The sequence below is a fragment of the Nilaparvata lugens genome, chromosome 6 (assembly GCF_014356525.2).
Source record: "Nilaparvata lugens isolate BPH chromosome 6, ASM1435652v1, whole genome shotgun sequence".
In the NCBI taxonomy this organism is placed as follows: domain Eukaryota; kingdom Metazoa; phylum Arthropoda; class Insecta; order Hemiptera; family Delphacidae; genus Nilaparvata; species Nilaparvata lugens.
Genome location: NC_052509.1, coordinates 24834342 through 24856888, shown reverse-complemented (window position 1 = coordinate 24856888; position 22547 = coordinate 24834342). Strand labels below are relative to the sequence as shown.

At 33.6% G+C, this 22547-nt stretch overlaps 1 protein-coding gene across 5 annotated transcripts in view; it reads right to left on the bottom strand.

Moving 5' to 3' along the window:
* LOC111049797 (ecotropic viral integration site 5 ortholog) overlaps positions 1-22547 on the bottom strand; it is a 215355-nt gene that overhangs the window by 162880 nt on the left and 29928 nt on the right. For 4 of the 5 annotated variants that reach the window (XM_039430528.1, XM_039430530.1, XM_039430525.1 and 1 more), the window contains exon 2: positions 22262-22394. The gene's annotated coding sequence lies outside the window, so the exon portion shown is untranslated. Of the gene's footprint in view, positions 1-20806; positions 21247-22261; positions 22395-22547 lie in introns of those variants that run through there. The other variant, XM_039430526.1, reaches the window with a different exon arrangement.

The following is a 22547-nucleotide window of genomic DNA, read 5'->3' as shown; positions in this document are numbered from 1 at the left end:
AAACATATGCATACAATATTTAATTTTTTGCAATACAATTTGCGATAATTTATCATAGTTCTAATTCACTAGATGAATGGCTCTACCTATTCCGTCAGGTGCCGAATCTTACACCCTGAGATAAAAATATATATTCGATACAAATAAATCTACTAAATACTAGAGATTTTAATATATAGATATATTTGGATTATTAGTGGCTAATTTATCAAGCTGATCTTAGAGCACATATTTATGATTGAATTATCCAAGCCGACAAGTATTAGCAAGTACATGTCACAGCTACATGCCAAAGATTGCATATGATTTCAAGATAAAGGCACATGGTAATGATTCGTGCCATAAATCTAGAATATAAAGTTAGCCTGTGATATTTTTATTGATTTCAGATATTGTTCTATTTTTATATTATATTTTTTATCGCTCTATATATATTTTTTTTTTGCCTCGACTGATCTTTGCATTATTTGTATAATATATGTGTAAAATTTTCATGGTGTGCAATTTATTTTATATTCCTCATCTCTGTAGTATAAGTATCATTTATGTATATATATATTTATTATTATTGAATTACAAGAGTTATTGGAGAAGCCCATATCTAGGCCTATCAAGATTTTTTAAGACTGAATACTATTAGAAAAACCACGCCCTAATTATATTAAATCTCATGCTTTACCGACTGATGCCAAGCAGGAGGCTAATCGTTATTTTATATAAAGAATAACGTGACAAGATTTTTCTGATTGTAAAAAGAAATAGTCAATAATTGCTGGGAATTTAAAGTGATATTCAACGATTTGAACCTGATAAATTGGATTGTTGAATGACAATTGAAATTCAGTGAATTTTACTGTACAACATTCCTTTTCCTCCTATTTTATTGGGTGATGAGTGGAGATGATTTATGATTTCATATTTGGATTCATCTTTTCATAGTTCAATATTTTTTTGGAAAACTAGAATTTTTAAAAATTAAAAATGTTTATGTATAAACTTCTCAGGTGTTCAAAAACTTCTTAAAACCTTTGCCTGTCCCTTTGTGAGGCAGGAGTATTATTATCTTAGTATGTACTATATAATCATATGATAATGGAAAGCTATATTAAAAACAGCTATAACTCCCTTGTTTTCGGGTATTTTTGAAAATGGGACTTACGCTTTAAAGAATTTGAGGTCGCTGAATCCAAATCCGAAATCAGAAATCTTCTATCTATATTTTTAAGGAAGTTAGACTTTGAGAAAAAGTGATGAGTCATAGGTTTGAGCAAACGTCGGCATAGTTGTTGGATCTGTCGGCTTATTCGTAAGATCCCCATGTGAAAGTACAGGAGAGCTGCAAAATATGAAATATGATCTTCCGTAATATGATATTCCAGGAGCGAGGTCTCTGCCGTGTGAAACTGGCCTTTCACACGATAGGAGACGTGCAACTTGAACACTGAACAGTGTTCACATTTTTTTGTCGAAGTACATTGAGTCAAATCGTGTCTTTCACATGGTGACTCCTATCCAGGAACCTCGTTTTGTCACGTCTTTTCCCCTCGAGGCAAGCAGAGGCAAGATCTAACAACTAAGCCGCCGTTTGCTCAAAGTATGAGTCATCACTTTTCTCTCAAAGTCTAACTTCCTTAAAAATATAGATAGAAGATTTCTGATTTCGGATTTGGATTCAGCGATCCCAAATTCTTTAAAGCGTAAGTCCCGTTTTCGAAAATATCCGAAAACAAGGAAGTTATGGCTGTTTTTAATAAAGCTTTCTATTATCATATAATTATACGGTAAAAACGAACAGGTACTGTACTATACAGTACGTAAGTACTGTAGCTATTATAATACAACTTACACTGTATTCGTGTAGGAAATTTGGTAGGTTATTTATCTTGATTTCTGAAAATACCCCAAAATAAGGGAGTAAGATAACTTTGAAAAACCAAAGTTTTCCTGCCGATTGAAGAAACATTAAAAATTAGTCTAAGACATATTATGTCTTAGACTAAAAACGTGTAACAAATATCAGATCACTATTCAAGCTATCAAGCTTTTCATAAATTTATTTGTCTCCTCATGGCAGAATGTTTGCGCCCAACGTTTCCACTTAAACATTTCTATGATTAAATTGTGATAGAGAACATTATCGTATTGATCTTCTAAATCCAGTTACATGTACATCGATTTTCGTAAAATTGATTTTTTTACCGTTCCTAAGAATTCTATGAATTGTTTATACAGGTTCATCACAGGCCAGGCTGGTCTGAGCTATTCATGACTTTTTTTCAGTATGCATTATCAACTCAGCAGTTCTAATACACAGACATCACTACTTGGAATGCCATGACATTTTCTATTCCTTCAATTCCTATTATTACCATAGATCGATTCAGATCAGCACAATGTTTATACTGTATGTTCATAATAGATTTTTCTGATTGTAAAAAGAAATAGTCAATAATTGCTGGGAATTTAAAGTGATATTCAACGATTTGAACCTGATAAATTGGATTGTTGAATGACAATTGAAACTCAGTGAATTTTACTGTACAACATTCCTTTTCCTCCTATTTTATTGGGTGATGAGTGGAGATGATTTATGATTTCATATTTGGATTCATCTTTTCATAGTTCAATATTTTTTTGGAAAACCAGAACTTTTAAAAATTAAAAATGTTTATGTATAAACTTCTCCGGTGTTCAAAAACTTCTTAAAACCTTTGCCTGTCCCTTTGTGAGGCAGGAGTATTATTATCTTAGTACGTACTATCAGAGACAAGAATAATATAGTTACTTACTTACTTATCCTTCATCTATGGTACTATATAATCATATGATAATGGAAAGCTATATTAAAAACAGCTATAACTCCCTTGTTTTCGGGTATTTTTGAAAATGGGACTTACGCTTTAGAGAATTTGGGGTCGCTGAATCCAAATCCGAAATCAGAAATCTTCTATCTATATTTTTAAGGAAGTTAGACTTTGAGAAAAAAGTGATGAGTCATACTTTGAGCAAACGGCGGCTTAGTTGTTAGATCTGTCGGTTTATTCGTAAGATCCCCATGTGAAAGTACAGGAGAGCTGCAAAATATGAAATATGATCTTCCGTAATATGATATTCCAGGAGCGAGGTCTCTGCCGTGTGAAACTGGCCTAACAGTTGCAGCACAATATCGTACACTGAGAATAATTTTTTCGTAACCAAGCCACGGCACAACATAATATTATATTACGTTATAAATGGGCATAGTCCAGGCGCTGGCTTACATTGAGCATACATGAGAGAGGCAGAGAATTTGACTTCGGATTATTGTTAGGGGCTCTTTAGTGTATATGAAATTCGATGTCGTCACGTCCCAGGGTGGTCGACAGCTTGGGGGGGGAGGGGGGTAAGTTGTAAAAAACGCGCGTTTATAAAATCGCCTGTCCTGCAGTTACTATTCATAGTACAGCTTTTAATTTTTTCTCAATATTATGTACACATAACTGGCTTTCAATGTGATCCTATACATTTTTGCGATAAACCGCATAGTTTTTCCGTAAAAAAATAAAATATCTCGAAAAATGTATTTTTTTATTATGGACTTTCTGTTATTTCTCGAATATTCAAGTAATTAGCCGACTTGGAGGAAAATGCTCCCAATAAACGTTGTAGGCCGTTTCTTGCTGAATCCAATGACATATATAGTTTGGGGGTTACGATCATAGATGCGGCGGTGGGAGGGGGATAAGTAGCACTGTTACGCTGCGGCCCGGTCCTTCCCCATGATAAATGCGCGTAATGGCCAGTCTATTGCATCGCTCCTACTAGTCTATGCATTCAAATTATGTATTTCAGGAACGCTTATCTTATGTATTTTCGGTCGCTGAACACGATTTTTCAACTCTCAAGCCTTAATAATTGATAACTCTCATCATAATATACTAATTATGGTCAAAATTACAAACTTCATCTCATTATCATTATTTATGATTACATTGTAATGATAAACCATCCTGTTAGGAATCCTATATGTGTTTCTCAGTCGATAAAAAACTGAAATTCCATTAAGAGAGAATAATTATTCGATTTAGTTCAATGATCACTTTGGAATTGCGAAAGTCAAGTAATGGAGTAAGTTAAACAAATAATATAGGCTACCCCATATAAAGCACCGTGTAACAAGAGTAAAATATTATATAAATTTACAGTTGAAGCACAAATAATGCCAATTACTCCCATGTGATATGACTAAATATTTGATTACAAATGAAATACAACTCTAAAGTGTTTGCCAAGTTCCGTTCAATCTAATAGAATCTATAAAGATTAAGTTATTAACATTTTGTTAATAACTTTGGTGTAAACGCAGCTTTATCAACTGATTTTTGTAACTTATATCTACGAATAGATACTTTCCATCTGGCTGAGTTTGACTGATTGTCTAAGGGTGGTACTTGAATGAAAGTGGAATGAGAGATATCTCTGTTGAATTTGGAGAGAATACTGTTGGAAATCTATTGAGGGGAGATCAGTATAATTAAGGTGTGAGAGCAAGCAATCAATTCAATGAAACAACTACTAGGACTCATGAACGGTTCAAATATGAGAGATTGTCAAAGTATATTTGAAAGAAGTCAGGAGCTATTTGTGGAGTTTTTTTTTAGAATCAAAATCAATGACTACTTGAAATTTATGACTGATTATTGTAACATAGTTTAAATTATCTTAAATTGTATTCATGCTCATAAGGAAGGACTCTAGTATTGCACATAGAAACTGTACGAGAGAAGATCCCATACTTTTTTCATTCAATTACACAAATTATGTTATAAAGTCTGTGTTATATCTAGAAAATATAAAAAATACCCATAGAAGTAGAAAATAATTTCCAATAAGGAAACATCAACTCTATACAGTCAATACATTGACTCTCTGTCAAATGAAACCTTGAAAATTTAATAAATGTGACAACCGATCATGCTTTGGAGCAGACCCTCATTCGATCAAAACTGAGTGATTAGAATAGCTAGTTCTTCAAAGGCTTTTCTAAAATGGCTGCTACTACATAAATAAATCTTCCATCAAAGATATTCTGTTCAAGTATGTTGACATCATTATGGATATCACTGGAGATTGTGAAGAAAGTCATCTAATGAAGTAAAACAAGACTAATGAGAGATGAGAATGATTTCCAGAAGCATAATCTTCTCAAGAGAACATAACATTTTTCTTCAAGACTCTGATGGATAACAGAATCTGCATAATGCTATCAATGGTCTGGAAGCAAGTGAAGAAGTGTGTGATTCTCTTTTGGACGTATAGAAAGAAATAGTTATTCGGTCTCCAACGATTTTTATCTGAACATAGTTGTGGCAAATTGTAAAAGTGTATTCTCACTTATAAAATGAAACAGAGTTCTTTCATTCTCCACGATGCAATCAAACAAAAATCCTAGTCTTAGTTAATTCTAGAACAAAAAGATCTGATCTCTGTATTTTTACTAGGTAGCTGTTTAAAGATAATTCAGCATTGAAGTTTTAGTCCAGCATGCATTTTTACAATAACCGCAATCTCTGTCAACATCTGATGGATATTTGAAATAAAAACTCTTAATCTCACTTGGCCCATGAAATTGTAAGTGAAACTAGTTGTGGATTTGACTAAATCCCTAAATACCGTTGACAAATTCGCATAATGATGACATGGCTCTCCTGAATTCAACTCCTACTTCACTTTTCAAAACTTCAATACGCTGCAAGATTATGGAAACATTGTAATGAGAAGAGTTATGAAAATTCTCAATAAAGATGGAGTGATACAGGTGGACATAGCTTTTCATGTCTATGGTCTAAAATCAAACAAAGGTAGTGAACATATTAGACGAAGCAGCAGCAGAGTAAAAGAATCACTCCAATAATATGCTCTCCAAACCATCGAGACTTGATTTCTAAATCTGTGGCAGAGATTTATTAATGTGACATGCAAGAATCTATAAAGAAATAATCCATCCGTTAGCTACGTGCAGGAATACATACATTCATTCATTCATTTGTGAATAAAATTACAAATCATATAAATATGTTTGGGAAAGAATAACAGGCATGGCCCAAAACTATTCGAATCCCAAATTTTGATACTGAATAACTTATTACCATTTCAAAACAGTCTGAACGGGTATACCATAATGGATGAATCAATCAAAAGTTAGTGAAATATCATTATAATAATACTGTTAGAAATAATATGAATGAATATTTAAATTTTCATTTCATTTTGATTGACACATATCTATTATTATATTGGATATAATTTCTCAAAAGTTTACGACAAACTGAAGATTCACGAAAGATTAATATTTTCATACTAAACAAAATCATTATGATAATGAATAAATGATGAATTCCATTTCCACCATGAAGAACTAAGAAATTCCACAAATATTTCTTGGAAATTAACTGACCACTATATCAAGTAAGCGTGGCCAGTGTGCAATTAATAATATAATTTAGCCTGCAGCGCATCACAATAAATTAATTTGAGATAAAAACAATAGAACATAAACATATATGAATATTATCTTTATTCTATCATAATATATTTCTTGAAACCCAAGTTTCGTTTATTTCAAACAGTCATTTCTTAGTTTCCTTGCAGAATGAGATGAAGTTTGTAATTTTGACCATAAATAGTATATTATGATGAGAATTATCAATTATTAAGGCTTGAGAGTTGAAAAATCGTGTTCAGCGACCGAAAATACATAAGATAAGCGTTCCTGAAATACATAATTTGAATGCATAGACTAGTAGGAGCGATGCAATAGAGAGGCCATTACGCGCATTTATCATGGGGGAGGACCGGGCCGCAGCGTAACAGTGCTACTTATCCCCCTCCCACCGCCGCATCTATGATCGTAACCCCCAAACTATGTATATCATTGGATTCAGCAAGAAACGGCCTACAACGTTTATTGGGAGCATTTTCCTCTAAGTAAGCTAATTACTTGAATATTCGAGAAATAACAGAAAGTCCATAATAAAAAAATACATTTTTCGAGATATTTTATTTTTTTACGGAAAAACTATGCGGTTTATCGCAAAAATGTATAGGATCACATTGAAAGCCAGTTATGTGTACATAATATTGAGAAAAAATTAAAAGCTGTACTATGAATAGTAACTGCAGGACAGGCGATTTTATAAACGCGCGTTTTTTACAACTTACCCCCCTCCCCCCCCAAGCTGTCGACCACCCTGGGACGTGACGACATCGGGTTTCATATACACTAAAGAGCCCCTAACAATAATCCGAAGTCAAATTCTCTGCCTCTCTCATGTATGCTCAATGTAAGCCAGCGCCTGGACTAGCAGAATAGTGGGATCTCACTTGTAGACTTTCGTGGCTATTACGCAAGAACAACTATAACGGGCCATAGAACTGGAGCGCACTCCGTTATGATGTCTGCGTAATTTACATAAAGTCGAGTTGGCCATTTTCATCACGCCAAATCCAGATACGGAGCATGTTCAAGCTCACAAAAAACACATTACGACTGAGACTGACTAGGCAGCAATTGTAAAACATTTCTCAAAACATCATGCTATACAGCATAATTTGTGAAATCATCACCTTGAAAGGCATAATTTTTAACACCATCAGCAAGTAAAGCATAATTACTAGTAGAAGACTAGACGCATTATGCTGTAAAGAATATTATTTGCAGCTGTATGCTTTCTTGGTGTGTATGGAGAAGCTACACCCTGCCAACATTGAACAAACGACTGACAAGATGCCATGATGACAAGACAACTGTAAAATGATAATTGCAAATTTCCGGAACCAGTGTGAACTCAGAAGAAAATTACAAGAAAATATGACACATTTTTGTGGAAAATGAAGAGTGTTCTAACAGTATAACAATCTCAATCTGTAAGATGCTAGTTAATTTTTTATTACTGTACTTGAAAAATTTTTACATTACGTTGTTGCCTCAAATGATGAGGGGAGATTATTTGCTGGCTACTAAGTTGGATCACTGAAAAACTACCAAGAACATTTGCGAACTTTATTACAAGTGCTTGCAAATGCGCGGCGCGTCTGGTGTAACGCTAGCTTTAGATGGGATAGTTTCAAGCAATCCTAATAATTGTTAAAAAAAAAAAAAAACATTTTATGTTCAATAAGCAATAATTTTTCAAAAAATGGTTGACAACTTGCTAGTAAAATTCAACACAATATCGGCCTAAACCTAAATCTGTTTATGTAATGAGGAGCCATCTGCATCTACTCCGTTTATTTATTCATAATTTAATATACTGAAACTCTTGTGTTATTTATTAATGGGTTTCCCAATCTCCTTAAAAGAAAATATTTTTCGTCGAAAAATTATTAATTCACAATAAACAATACAGTTGTTTAATATAGTTCGGAGTTTGAAAATATTTGTATTCAATAAATTCTTTTTATTTTTGAAATCATTACTTCCAATGATAGAATATGGTGATATTACATACATTTAGGAGACCAAATTTTTGAATGTTCTATAGTAATTATAGAATATTGGTTTTCCGACCAATTTCATAAATTTCAAGATATGTTCTAGTCTTAGAACATTAGTTGTGTAATAGTGAAAAAAAGATTTCTGATAATTCTATGATCTTGATGTAACCACTAACCAATAATACAAAAGTAATGGGGAAATATTTCTCAGTGATTGTCAGCATTGATATTATCTATTAGGAAAATACATCAAGATGCGAACAAAGACTTTAAACAAAGAAATATCAGTGGCACCTATGTAGAAAACGCTTGTTGACCTTTCGAGTGGGTTAATTCATGCTCAGAAAAGAATAAAAGAAAATGGATAGGCCATGGAGTGGAGGTGGACGAGTGGGAAGAGTCAGCCGAGCAGAGAGAGAGAGAGAGAAAGAGAGAGAAAGAGACAACTACAAGGAAAGGCCTTCACTTGTAGAGAATTTCAATCTGACCAATAATTCCACTGGTATTGGTTACATTTGACGACAATCATATTATTGATATCATCTTCTATATAGCCTTAGCACTCAATAACTTCAAATTTAGTCAGCCTCTCAACTGCTTCGATTGCAAAACTTATTATCTAAGGAGGTTGAATGATCTACTGAAACTGGAAAATACTGTTTATGGTCATATCCACTGTTATTGATATAAATTATATAATAGCAATAGAAACAGTGCTTTTTAATAATTATTGAGAAGTTCCACAAAATCAATAATGCAATCAACAAATTCAATCTCGTACATCTGATTTGTAATTTCTACCTAACAAAGATAATAATACAAAAAAAGAGAAAATGACAATTGTTTATATTTTTCAATTTCTATCAAACATTAACAATGATAAGTTTTCGATAGTATTTCAATGAAATTGATACTTCTTCGAGTTTTTCAAATTGAATATTCACTTCCACATTCAAAAGAAATAGATTACTATTACTTATTACTGATCCAAGACAAATCATTGTTATTTGTTTTTGTGGCCTTTTTACTTCATTTGGAGAAAAGATAACACAAGATGAGCTCATCTTTATTTTCGAAATTGGTTTATTTTACTAATATTCTCATCTATAAGGTTTTGAAGTTCATGAATTAATTTTCACACATGTAATTCATTTAATTTCCGTTTAGTTAGAAAGATGAAGTTTAAACGACAATGAATTATTGCAGACCGGAATAGCGGCATGAATTCGGAAAATGAATAAAATAGGGAAGGCTGCCTGGGGCTCGGGGGACACCTTCCACCTTCCATTCTCCCAAACATAAATCGCTGAAGCAAATCGCATTACACGGACAAGTTTATTGCTATTGCCTTCCAGGCGTCATAAATAAAATAAGTATACACCTCCAAGTTTCTGGAGGCCTGGAGGATGAATCAAGCATTTCCTAACTAGAAGTATGGTCCAAAACAATTTATATACATACTGACTTTAAATTACCAATGGAGCATTTTTAAAATTCTTATAAGTATAGTAGGAACCTTGAAAATGGCTTTAATGTCCGAAACATGTTGTGATAAAATAATAAAAAAGGGTACTGAGATTTATATTTTTATTTTATTTTATATAGTAAAATCGTCTGGATTGATACGCATACATGTCTTTACGATGAATAAATTGCTACATCATTAATTACTGTAAGACAATGATGACCCATAACATTAACTTTATGGTGAGGGCTACTCTTAGAAAATCAAGAAATACCAGAATATTCAAATTATAATATTCAGTAGCAGAATATTTGATACAGATGCAGTAGTAGAGCATTTTCACATTTGAAAACATGAATCTGAGAACAGAGTTTGAGGTATTTTCAAGCCCCAACAATAATCCTTGATTATTTATAGTACCAACAAAGTAAAAATTGTCAATACGAATAACCTATTGCCCCAATAAGATTGGCTTAGCAGAGACCGGAGTTTCAATATTGTGGATACCAATATGAAAATTGAACTAAAAAAGCAAAATATTTGTTAAATGTATAAAAATGAATGGATGGAGATTGTTTTCAAACCAGATTTTTATTCACGTAAACACTCCACATGAAAAACGTAACAATGACAATGTTATCAGAATGAATACTGAGTCACACTCTAATTCAGCGATTACAACATTAGTTAACTTCATCAAGTTCATTGAAAAGTGATAAAATCAGGAAGAAGAGGAAATGCATGCGAGAGTCTTCTGAAGTGGCTTGAAAAAGTTAGTAGGTTACACACTGAGCCAGACAAGTTCAACAACGCCTGACCTAGCAGTAAGGTTTCACTGCATGCGTGACCGCCGCCAAAACATACATTAGGCTATTTATAAATTCCGCAACACAAAATACAGCGACAGGTAGCCGTGAAACACGTGCTAACTATTTGCGCTGGCCCTCACATACTACAGTATATTGCATGTCTTTTTAGGGTAATACTAAATAGAAAATTGGAAGAGAGATCATCACATGGTTAAATAGAAGATCTGGTGAGGAAATTTTGTTAAATCTCTCATGTAAGTTACAAGTTCATTTTTTATCGTGAAACAGTATTGTTATTAAAAGACATTATTATTATTATTTATTATTATTATTATTATTATTTTACTGTCGTTGTACAAAACAAAATTGAGATTGAGCAAATTGAAACCCCTGAGTTTGGTATAAGATAATAATGATTTAATTTCAAGACTTTTAATTTCAATGAGTATAATTTATAGATTATATGGGTTTATAATGTTTTAATTCACTGTACCGTGTCTATTCATTCTTAATTGTTTGCTTTTTGCTAAAGGTAATCTCGATAAATTAATGCAAAGAAGCGATATTCATAGTCACATCACAAGAAATAGGTATCAGCTGGAGGTAACGCAGGCTAGATTGACTATAGTGAGGTCCACGTTATAATGACAGTATTTGATCAACTTTGGTTTTGCTATCCTTGTCTATCATTTGACAAAGCCGGTGGTACTATCCTTTTCTAGGTCCACAACGATGCCAATTATGTTTTTGACAGTGTAGAAATTTAATTAATGCAGAGAATCGGCATCGCTATTCTCCTATCTTTATCTACTACTGCCATTATAACGTGGACCTCACTATAAAGCTGCGTTTACACCAAATTTAATAACAAAATGTTAATAACTTAATCCTTATAGATTCTATTAGATTGAACATATCTTATCATACACATGATGAACATATGTGTTTGTCAAGTTCCGTTCAATCTGATAGAATCTATAAGGATTATGTTATTAACATTTTGTTTATAACTTTGGTGTAAACCCAGCTTAAGACTCAAATGAACTTTGATTATATGAGTATAAAATTATTTAATAAGTTACCATATTAGATGCTAGAAATGTTAGTTTTAGAACATTTAAAACTATAATGTACAAGTTCCTGAAATCCAAAGCAAAATATTTGTTAAATGTATAAAAATGAATGGATGGAGATTGTTTTCAAACCAGATTTTTATTCACGTAAACACTCCACATGAAAAACGTAACAATGACAATGTTATCAGAATGAATACTGAGTCACACTCTAATTCAGCGATTACAACATTAGTTAACTTCATCAAGTTCATTGAAAAGTGATAAAATCAGGAAGAAGAGGAAATGCATGCGAGAGTCTTCTGAAGTGGCTTGAAAAAGTTAGTAGGTTACACACTGAGCCAGACAAGTTCAATAACGCCTGACCTAGCAGTAAGGTTTCACTGCATGCGTGACCGCCGCCACAACATAGATTAGGCTATTTATAAATTCCGCAACACAAAATACAGCGACAGGTAGCCGTGAAACACGTGCTAACTATTTGCGCTGGCCCTCACATACTACAGTACATTGCATGTCTTTTTAGGGTAATACTAAATAGAAAATTGGAAGAGAGATCATCACATGGTTAAATAGAAGATCTGGTGAGGAAATTTTGTTAAATCTCTCATGTAAGTTACAAGTTCATTTTTTATCGTAAAACAGTATTGTTATTAGAAGACATTATTATTATTATTATTTTACTGTCGTTGTACAAAACAAAATTGAGATTGAGCAAATTGAAACCCCTGAGTTTGGTTTTAAGATAATAATGATTTAATTTCAAGACTTTTAATTTCAATGAGTATAATTATATGAAAAGGCCTTTTTATATTATAGATTATATGGGTTTATAATGTTTTAATTCACTGTACCGTGTCTATTCATTCTTAATTGTTTGCTTTTTGCTAAAGGTAATCTCGATAAATTAATGCAAAGAAGCGATATACATAGTCACATCACAAGAAATAGGTATCAGCTGGAGGTAACGCAGGCTAGATTGACTATAGTGAGGTCCACGTTATAATGACAGTATTTGATCAACTTTGGTTTTGCTATCCTTGTCTATAATTTGACAAAGCCGGTGGTACTATCCTTTTCTAGGTCCACAACGATGCCAATTATGTTTTTGACAGTGTAGAAATATAATTAATTAATTAATGCAGAGAATCGGCATCGCTATTCTCCTATCTTTATCTACTACTGCCATTATAACGTGGACCTCACAAATGTACACCAAATTTAATAACAAAATGTTAATAACTTAATCCTTATAGATTCTATTAGATTGAACATATCTTATCATACACATGATGAACATATGTGTTTGTCAAGTTCCGTTCAATCTAATAGAATCTATAAGGATTATGTTATTAACATTTTGTTTATAACTTTGGTGTAAACCCAGCTTAAGACTCAAATGAACTTTGATTATATGAGTATAAAATTATTTAATAAGTTACCATATTAGATGTTAGAAATGTTAGTTTTAGAACATTTAAAACTATAATGTACAAGTTCCTGAAATCCAAATCACTATATTCACTCCAAGAATGGCATGATAAGTATGGAGAGCCTTTCTTTTTTATGATTTATTCCAATGTTTAAATATATTCATAGGCTATATCTATTTATGTATAGAACTCATTTTTTGTTGAAGTTTATTGTGATGTGTGTTCCGACTCCATGTTGACTTCTGTAAAACACTTTATTTTGTATTTGTCTGTGTGACTGTTGTATGTTTTATGTTTCCTGATGACTATGTCTATTGCACTGTGTGTTTAATGACAATAAAGAATTCTATTCTAATTCACTATTTTGTAGCTGCACTTACAATTTATAGAAGGTGTATTTTAAAATAATATAATTTATTTTTGATTGAGAAAATATTGAGTGAAATACAGAGGCAAAATTAAGATCAGAGTTGAAAGTACAGTTTGAAATTTATGGAGCTGTTAATTGGATTTAGAGGATTCTTGAAAAATTGCAGGTAACGGACATAGAACATAGAAAAGTGTAATTTATGGCAGCAATTAAAGCAATAGACAGACATGTGAAGTGAGTTTAGCAGTGAAAAATAAGATTAGAAATGAGTTATTAGCATGATGTGATTAACGGCAGAACATGTAATAGATAGCAGTTTCAGGTCTACAGTTAACTCATGAAAGTCTAGAAGAGTGAGAGGACCGTTACTGCGCTACAAGAATGTGTTTTCATTGAAGTGGAGTTTTGGCTAAAATAATGATTGCAAACCGAAGAAATTAGCACTAATAAGGAGTTCTACAAGAAATATATTAATATGTCACAAAACATCGGAATTGTTCACTGTCTTCAGGTGCAAGTTCAAAATTCCAAATAGAACAAAAGTTACATAATTCGTTACTACCAACACGGATGTATCCGTAAAACATCATCAACTTTTCATTAAATTTTCATGTTTTATCTAATCATGCACGATCCATCAAATATATAGAGCGTCCTGAAAACTGCACCTATGTTCTGTTGAAGATTGTGTTAAAGTTTTTCTATGAAATACTGGAAATGTTTTGAACTGAGAATATCTTCAATTTTATCAATACAATTTCCTGGGCTATAAAGATGTAATATATTTAAAACTCAACCTTTCTCTCTTTAGAACTCATCCTGGAGGCTCCCAATTTTCATCAAGATGTATCCCTAATCTGTGCTATGGAAAAGCAACCTCAATAGACTCTACAAAATCTTCACATAAAAGTGCTACATGGGAAAAGATTGGCCACGTTCGCAGTCACCGACTTTCATTATGGCTGCGGCTGCCTGGTGGAGATGTTCCCAGAGGTCACTCACCTCTTGCTTTGCCTTCCCTTCACCAGAAGCCTGAAAACACGACGCTTTCCTCATTTCCATTCCAACACACATCCAGTCCATTTTCCGAGATCGCATAATAATTTCAACAATAGTCGTTTCACATCATTCATCATCACAGATGAGGAGGATTTTAAAGGAGCGCCCGCCCATCTTTCCGCACATTGTTCCTATTCATGCCACCGCCGCTCATCATGTTTATGATGACGTCACGTCGCCTCTCACCTTACATGACAATGCATTAATTAGACACATTCGGTATTCCTGAACAGGTATCGCTAGCATGTACCCGGATTATATCAACTTCAACACCATTCGCCTCTAAATAGGAAAGTGCTTACCATGAACTGGCCTAGGCAAATATAGATTACATTTTATTGGAATCAAAGTATTTATATGACATTGGAAAGTTTTGCATCATGAATGCATTTTTGTTGAATTCAATAATTTTAATGAAACAAATGATTTATAAAATGTCATTTTCTTTCTTCTTTATCTGGCTCTACAGTCCTGGGTGGACCTTGGCCTCCTCTACATGACGCCTCCATACATCCCGCTCTTGTGCTCCCTGCCGCCAGTTCGCCACACCTAGCACACGGAGATCTTCTACCACATCACTGATCCATCTTCTTCTTGGCCTTCCTCTTTTTCGGGTGCCCATCATCCTTTCATCAAGCAGCTTTTGTGGTACTCTTTCATCACTCATTCTTACCACGTGACCCAGCCATTCTATTCCTTTTGCTTTGATACACCTTATAATATTTCTTTCGCCAATTGCTTCATCAATCGCATTGTTAAATCTGGCTCTCCAGTTTCCTTCAACGCAGACCGGTCCCCATATCCTCCTGTACATCTTTCTCTCGAAGGACCTCAACGCTCTTTCATCTTTATTCAAAATGGTCCACGTTTCAGCTCCAAAAGTCACAACCGGCCTTATCAATGTTTTGTACATCTTTACCTTGGTTTTGCCTAGAAATCAATTTGCTTTTGAAAATTTTCTGATTAGCATAATATGCCCGATTGCCCATCATAATTCGAGTGGAGATTTCATGACTAGTTTTATTATCAGCTGTCAGTGTTACTCCCAAGTATTTAAACTCGCTGACGCCTTCCACTTCACAATCGTCTTCTATTTTCAAGTTTCTAATCAGTCTTCTTCTTTCATCTGCTGACATTCGCATGTACTTTGTCTTACCTACATTTATTTCAAGGCCTAAAACTGTAGCTTCTTCCTTGAGTGTGCAAAACATTTCTTTCAGGCTATGCTCATTCCTTGCTAACAAAACAATATCGTCCGCATAGGCCATAGCTTGGCAGGTTCTATTTATTATTGTTCCTGTCGTACCCAACTTCTGCAGTGTTTTTTCCAGCACTAAATTGAAAAGAGTAGCGGAAAGAGCGTCTCCTTGCCTAACGCCAGTTGTGACACTGAACACTCGGCTCAGCTTATTTCCGATCTTCACTTGAGCTGTTGACCCGGCCATTGTTACCTTTATGAGATTGACAAGCTTTCTCGGCACTCCATACTCAAGCAGTAGTCGTATCATTTTGCTCCTCTTGATGCTGTCAAAAGCCTGTCGAAAATCCACGAACAGCATATGGAGATCCGTGTTGTATTCAAAGCATTTTTCCATGCACTGCTTCATTGCAAAGACCTGATCTGTTGTACTCCTTCCCTGTCAGCATACACCACTAGACGCCTCAGTATCAGAGCAGAGAGAACTTTGTATGACGTAGACAGTAATGTTATCCCTCTATAATTATTACAAACCATTTTGTCTCCTTTCTTGAATATGGGACATACTGCACCTTTGGACCACTCTTCAGGCATCTTCTCCTGCTCCCATATCCATATTATTAGGGTATGCAAAGCTCTCAAAAACTTATCTCCTCCGTACTTTAGTAGATAGATAATTATTGATGAGAAATGAATGGTACTACATTTTAAGATGGAATTATTGCTGGTTCTCGAATGTTCAATCTTGCAACGAAAGTACCGAGCGTTCATCATGCATACAATCTGAGTGTTAGATACCATACTGGGCTAATCAATTCCAGTAGTTTTAGCGATTAGTATGTTATAATTTTTCTGATAATTACATAAAATATTTAACAAGTCTAAAAATTGTGAAGATAGTTAAAATTATATGAAGATTAAATGCAATACATGATAAGAGTATGAGTAGTGTGTATCTACAAGAAACGGTGAAGTTGGCTTACTTATAAATGTCCTTTTTTGAGAAGAACCGTATCTCAGAACAACCCACTATCATAGACGACTTGGAAGGATATAAATGATAATCAATTTTTCTGTTTCTTCCAAGCATGCTACGGTGGAAATGTACCAGCTCGGTGGAAGCTTATGCCAACAAATCTAACAAGTTACCCCAAAGTCCAAGGGTCATTTTCTTCTCTACCTTTTTGAAATCCTTCTATGCTTGACAGTCACTATTTCATCCACGAAAATACTCTGTCATCGAAATTGATGTCTTCTGTTCCAACCTTCCCCACTTGCACACAAGCCTGTTTGTTGCCTTGCAGAGGGGACCCATCATTGTTGAAATGAAAAAAGATCCTGACATCAACGACAAAAATATTGTGCAGACAGCATACATCATTCAAAGTAACTTCTAGAACAATGAGAGCAAAGATTCTCATCCATCTGCGAATAATTTATCTGAGATAATGAACAAAAAAGATAACAAATGGATTTGTTGAGATCTGTTGATATATATTTTATTTAGAAAATACAATATGTCACATCTCCCTTGATAAAAAATTCTTGAATGAAAAATATCAACAGTGATTCCAAATTGAAACTTCATTAGTCACCATACTTTTTAAAACTGTATTTAATGTCAATTTTAATGTATGCATGATACAGTTACTATACATTTTAAGATTGTATTGAATGTGAATTCCAATCTATGATTTGATTCTGTAGATTTATGTTTCGATAGATAAATATGTAGCTAATATGGACTGCTCTAATTAAATAGAAAAGGATTTACAGGACTTCTGTAGCACAAAATCTGCTCTAATTGAGGTGTAATTTATTATAATAAAAAGAAATAAGATTAAAATATAGGAATCTAATATACAATACATATTTAATCACATAATCTATTTATTTATATTAGATACTAGCAGTCAGGCTCGCTTCGCTCGCCGTATCCGTCTAGCCAGGCCCCTGGACCCCCGACTGGATCGTCCAAGAATGAGTCAGCAGGCTCGCTTCGCTCGCCTGCATTTTTATCATATGTTAGAACGATCCAGTCGGGGGTGCAGACTAAGTATCTCTTATCCATTCACTTTTCTACATTATCACCTCTTTTCCAAACTTGTATCTCTGGTTCTCTCAATATTATTATGCTTTCTTAATCAATTATACCAAATCTTCCTCTTTTACCTATTATTCGTCTCTTTATTTTTGTCTTTTCAAATTATTTGTTATCCATTTTATATTCCTTTGACCTTTTTAGCAACACATTTTCTCACACCACACAAGAGACGAATAATGCAATGGAGAAAAATTAACCACCAGAGACAAATAATAATAATTGATGGTATCTTTTCTCTATGCCCACACTTGTTGAAATTTAGTCACTATCTGCCTGTCTAGTCTCCTCTTAATTAGTCCCATTCTCTCAATAAATATCCTATACAATATTATCATTATCTTATTTGTTAAAATTAATTCTTTATAATATGGTGGATTGAGTGGAAGAGATGGAACTTATCACTTAGACTTCGCCCACAACACTTATTATACGTGAAAGTGTGAAAATGAAGTCTGCTATTCTATGCTATATTCGAAAGTCATCTATGCATTTCTCATCTTCTATACTCTCTTCACATTTTCTCTTCCCAATATTTCAATCTCTCCATCACTTGCAAAACAATTTATTGCAAACAATCCATTGTAAACCTATCCATTGTGCAGTAATTTGAACATCATTTCTGAAACTCAAATACAGCAAACCCCAATAACTTTAATGCAAAACACTCAAATCAGCCAATGTCCCAAAAGTGTCGAATCGGACAGGGACGGTTCAATTATTCTAATTAATTCCACCAATACCGGCTCCATTGTAAGTACTGTACAGTACAACATAATTGAATGGCAAATGCGGAGATGTTCATCGAGCATAATTGGCATTTCATTTAGAAAGTCTCACGCTGTTAAATGAATTAGAGCCACTGCCTTTCTTCTCGATAACCATCTCCGATTATCATCGAAACTGCTGCTAATTTCTTCAACATCAGCCTACCACTAACGCGGCCACTGATGGTTATTGGAGCCGAACTTCGCTCTCGGTCTTCATTATTAACCTTCATGGTCAACCTACATTACACCAAGATGAAGGATCACACTAATGCAATATTAATGGAAGAATCCACTCCAGGAAGCAACCAATCAACATATTTATTACAATATCAACCATAGTTTTATTGTTTTCAATATTTTTTATTTCTTGATCAACCTTTACCTTTATCACAATACATATAAAGGATTCTATTAAGGGTGGGCTAACTATATAGGTGATCACACGGAATAATACTTGAAGAATCGACTTAGCCTACTATTTCAAGATCAACCAAAATTATTATTCTCTTGATCGAGCAGGGTAGGTCTACATTACACCACGGATAGATAAATGATCCTATTCAAGTACCTTAGGTAATCACACCAATAAAATATCATTTAAAAAAATCCACTTCAAAGAAGCCACCAATCATCATATTTCAAGATCAATCAATACAGAATAGCGTTTAAGCACAGGACCGATTTAAATGGACGTTTGAGAGGATTTGTCTCTCAAAGTATTCTATCGATTGCCGCATAGTCTTGCTCGCCTATTAATTTGTTGCAGAAAGAACCTTTACTGGGCATTAATACAGATTGATTTTGAAACAAGCTATTCCTCACGCAGGCTCAGCTTAATAACAAATGCTTTATTTCCTATTTTGTATTTTTGGTTCAATTGAATACAAGTAGGCTATTCAATGTTTCTCTCCTGGATGCCAAATTGTATGACAGCTGGTTTGTCAGAGAATATATATTATAGGAATTAAATTTTTTACGATCCAAGCCATAATTCTCTTGATGATAAAAAGGTACAGCAAATTTAGTCTTCTGAATATTATTGATAGAGAATGATTTATTGTTCTGAATTTATGGTCACCTATTTATTATGCCAGAAAACTCTATTTCCAGAACAAATAAATAATGCAGAAACAAGTCACGCTAGAACTGCATTGACTCATCTTCATTAGGAATTCGGTTGGAGCCGCTTTGGAAGAGAGGGCGGCGGTGGACCACTCATCTATCCTCAACTTAGCAAAAGGTATTAGAATTTTAGTTTGGATTGGATTGGAGTAATATTTTCAAGAAAAATATCGCTTGCATGTAGATTCACATGCAGTCAATTTTCAATTCAGGTGACAATGGTTGACATTATTCTCTTTTTGAGGAAAAACGTCATCAATAAAATAATATTAGTGTCTCCCGGATAAGTGATTTCTTACTGAGAAAGATATGTTGACAATCAGTACTGAATCGTTGAAGATATTTTTGTCCTGGATAATCCACTCTTATTAAATGGTCCTGTAGGAATGCTTCAGTTTGGAGGGTTCAAGAGAAACATGAAGTTGTCGATAAATTACTACGTTGGATTGGAAACGAAGGGTTCTAACCAGATGCCAATTGACAACAATATTTTCTTCCGATTCCTTTAATATACGGAACCGGATATTCTGGACCCAACCCAATGTTTAGTAGCATAATGAATATCGTCATATGATAATAAATATTATTATACCTATTATGGTTATTATAGAATTAATGGAATCATCATGATGAATAAAAAAACTTCTTAATGTCAGCCTCAGTTGGCCAAACAGAAATTACCTCTCACTAAATAACTTTCCTTTAAAGAAGCCTAACTCCGAAATAGAATAGCCAATAACATAATACAAATTATTGTACCATATAGATCTACTAACAAATTGTTCAATTTCTTCATAAATTAAAAAGATGGTCAAAACGTATTTAATTCAAATTGTATGGTCTAATATCCTTCAAAATTTCAATATTTAGAACACAATCAATGAATGTAAAGCGCCGCCACATGTGTGCAAGAATGGTAAAAAAAACTCACCATAATGTGCTGCTTGAGTGGATGATTTGAGGTAATCAACAACCAGGCAATCAATCACAACAAAATAATCCAAAAGCACAAAACTCGAATCAAAATTTCTAATGGAAAACGTCACACGCAAATGACACTAATGCGCGCTTTTCAAATTCAATCAAAATTCATCAATCACTTTTTTAATTTCTCCTATCGCTTTTCAAATTCAATCAAAACTATCGAAACATCTACCACTTCTTTCAATATTTCCTATTTTCAAATAACCAACCAAAACACAAAAAATGTCAAAAACTAAAATACAATGCACAGTGACCAACGATAATGAATATCACACTCCCGTTAAGAATGAAGGCACGACAAAATTTCAATAGAAATTAACAGTTATGTGACTAATGAATGGACAACCTGTCACTCTGCTCTGTACAGAGACGGTCAGAAAGTAACTGAAATGAACACAGAAGAAATCTATTCACAATCCAGCTGAGCCTACGGTTAATTTCGCCACGAAACCAGCGCGCCGTAACTCTTTAGAGAAAGGAAGCTCCAAATTTACCAACGTATGAGCTACGTTGCAGTGCTAGTGATACGTGCTTGTTCTAAATTAATAGATCTATCATCCATCATCTATAATCTTCATGAATAATAATATAGTAATAATGGTAATCCTAGATGCTAATAATTCCTCAGGTATGATTTATTCCTGAGTTACATCTTACCATGAGTTAGCCTACTCTAGTAACTTCAAAAGTAGGCCTACTTACCATCAAGTGCAATATTTTATTCTAACGTATTCATGAATACTTTGTATACATTTCATAATATATCATATATAACATTATTATTATTTCATAATAAATAACACAAATACACATAAATCATATTTAGAGTTAAAATATTACTAGATAAACACCAATTATTGATCCCTTCAGCGTCTAAGTCAGTAATAGTAGAAACCCCTATATAAATGAAATAATAAACAATTGAAAATAATGATTCAAATATTGTGTTGATAACATTCTTGGATTAAGCTGTGAGAGTTTTCAAATGGAATAATTTAGTCATTAAAGTGTTAATAAACTCTTTAGTTAAAATTTCGGTCTTCGAAAACTCAGAAATCAGAATTTTTACGGAATATGCTTTCTAATTTATTATTAAGAAATTATTAGAAAATCTAGTTCCTACAGAATTTTTATCATAATTGAAACTTCCGTCCCTCTTTATAATTCTTCAGCTTATTTTTATTTCGTCAGTGAATAATAAATACTAACTATAAAGCATATAACTTGTTTTCAACTACGGTACTTGAGCGCTTGGCCTCTAATTTATACCAACTTTCCCAATAACTTGGCTAATTCTAGATTCTGATACACGTTATACCGAGTTTGTGGGACTCTACCGGACCTGTTAATATAACCTATAACCTATTCAATAAGCAATTTATAAGCTTCTAGATGAGCTTACCTGATATGAAGAGAATTACACAAGTTGACAAGTTTGGTCCAGGAACTTGAAAGTTTGTCTCCACCAGCCTTGTTCAACCAGAAGCTGACATCTTAGCAACTTTGCATCTCTGTCGAGTGATTTACTTCATACCCTGAAACACGCAAACAGTAAATAAAGTTTAATTGCCGAATTATCGAATAGGGATCAACATGAGGAAAGGGAAATCAAAATATTCCCTACAAAAAAACTTATTTTACGACCAGCTTTATATCAAGAGGTAATAATTAAAATTGCCTTGGAAGTT